The sequence below is a fragment of the Schistocerca piceifrons genome, chromosome X, assembly GCF_021461385.2.
Source record: "Schistocerca piceifrons isolate TAMUIC-IGC-003096 chromosome X, iqSchPice1.1, whole genome shotgun sequence".
Taxonomy (NCBI): Eukaryota; Metazoa; Arthropoda; class Insecta; order Orthoptera; family Acrididae; genus Schistocerca; species Schistocerca piceifrons.
This window is the reverse complement of record NC_060149.1, coordinates 673,960,175-673,962,818: the sequence shown is the minus strand read 5'-3', so window position 1 is coordinate 673,962,818 and position 2,644 is coordinate 673,960,175.

Genomic DNA, 2,644 nt, shown 5'->3' with positions numbered 1-2,644 from the left:
GGCTTTTCCTGCTTTCATCATATACGGAGCAGCATCGAAAATGAACACAAACACCCTTTCATCTGCAGAAGATTCTGGAAATGTTTTCTAATATCCTCATTCACAAATCTGGCGATTGTAGAATAATTTACTTTTCCAAGTTCTTTGTAGACCGCTAAATAGGAAGAAGGAGGTTCTCTTTTTAAAGCACCAGCAATTACATTTCCAGGGTAACGGCGAGAAGTGTCTAGTTTCGTCAACTGAAATCCAGATAACGCTGTCCTTGAGCTGATTGCGTATTTCTTGCAGAACATTTACATAAATAGTAGGTGTGTAATGTTTGCACAAAGTTGATTCATCTGGTATATTTGTGCAGGAAGTCTTCGAGGATAGGGTTTGTAAGTTTGTGAAGAGGAATATTGCTTGCAAAGAATGCTTCACATAGATCCACGTTAAACCGACTTTTGTGGTTACCTTTGGACAAATGCCTGCTACTGCAACTTGCTGTTGTCAAAAGTTGTTGTCTTGGTCCTTTCTTCTTCATTCCTGCGATATGAAGACTTCTGTTGGCATGCTGGCTCTATTAGAAAGTTTTTTGTTTTTTCGCAAAACTTTTCCTCGCAAACTTGAAAATGTAAAACAATTCCGTCATGTGTAAATGTTCCAGGATGGTCAGCTGTCCACGAAACGCAGTTTGTTTTCGGGCGGCTTGGCGTACAATATGTTACAACCTACACATCGTAAAAACGTTCGACTGTGTACAAGCAAATAGAAAGCTAAACAGAAACAAGGGACGTGGGCCTACAAGCTTGCATAGTTTAATTGTTGCCGACGCGTACGGTACGACAGTGGAGGGGAGTAACCGGGTGCACGATCGCAGGAACATTGACTGTCTGTCTGCCTGTTCCTCTTCTGTAATGATTTCGCTAGGGAGTGACCTCTCAGCGATTGCACGCAGTTCTAGGTCGCGGTCAATCTGTGAGACATCAAAACCAGATCGAGATATAGACCTCCCGTTTAAAATATTGTAAACATACAACCAAAATATGAATCGCCATTAGTTTTTAGTTAAAATCTGCAATAACCGGTGAAAAGGAGCCAAATATTTAAATGCACATGCAACATACAAATGCATATAATCGCAGTCTCTAAATTATAACCAAACGGAAGAAATAAAATGAGCAGAACATACAGTGAGCACATATACGTATAATAATGTAGATAAAAATGGATGAAAGGTGGATGGAGAGAAACAGTTCATCATATTCCAGCCTTCCTTAGATTCAGTATTGTGGGACAGACCTCATGTGTGGCCTCATCCTCTGAAAAAATTGACATGTCCATCCTCACTGTCCAACCCTGCCTATAAGGCGAGGTTCCCACCAGTGGGACAGACTTTCTGAAACAATCTATGTGGTGATGGAGGTCAAGGTCCAAGGGTATCATACCCTGCATCCAAGGAAATCACACCCTGCATCCATTCACCCTGGTGGGCCCTCATTTGCGAGTAATGGACGAAATAAAGATTCAGAATTTCGCGTCATGATCTATACGTTTAAAAATGAAAGCACTTCACATAGTCGTTGCATAGTATAATGGTGAAGGTGTCGACCTCACGTACAGTGTGTTGTTGGTTCGGATCTGGGCAGATGTATTTAATTTTTTTCTATTTTAAACCTTCATCGAAATGACTGATCAAGATTTTTTTCAGTTAATTGGTATAAATGTAATTTTTCTGTTCATGGGTCACATTATTTTAATCAACGTTTTAATTTCATTTGCTCTCCTCTTTTCTTCCTTTCGTTTTTTGCACTTGGAATCTTCGTGCATGTGAATCTAGTTAATTTTATGTATACATCATTGTTTAAGCATTTGAAGATGCCGATCTGTGGGTTAAAAACAGAAAGCAAATGATGAAATAATCTGTAAACGTAGGCTTCCCCGGCCGTTGTCACAGTCAATAAAATTCTTCTGAGTTTGAGGCCGCATTGTCATCTGTAAATTTAGCAATACACCCTGAGGAAAGCGCCTTGCAACAGTCGCCGAAACGTCGGAATTTCACAGAATGTATATTTCGTTAAGAGATTTACATCTATTTGGATGGCTATCGTCAAAGAAACATTCGAATATACATTCTTATTGCGTTATTTACGTATCAACATAGATGATTATTTGAACGAAAGCAGGGATTATAAGGAAAACGAAATTGAGGCAAAATGAGAAACAGAAATGATGAATGCAATAACATTGATGAAAAGTCAGATGACAAAATGAAAGTAATTAAATCGAAATTAATACATACCAATAATCAAAATCACATGAACCATGATTCCAAATGAAAAAGGCGGATAGGTAGAAAAAATGGGTGCAAATGATGAACCTTATACGATGACGAATAAAAGATACATTTAAACCAATTAATTGAATAAAAATAATGATCATACTCATTTCGATAGAGATCTAATAATAAATAAGTGTATATGACAAGATTTAAACTGCATGGGATGTCAGTACCTTCGCCATTACGCTATGTAACCGGACTGTAAGCCATTATCAGTTTAAAATCTATACACCAATATGCGAAATACTTACTTTCTAATCAGTGCACACCAGGTTAAAAGACAGTACGTTCACCTGCATCCCTTACAGATAGTTTTGTAAAGTA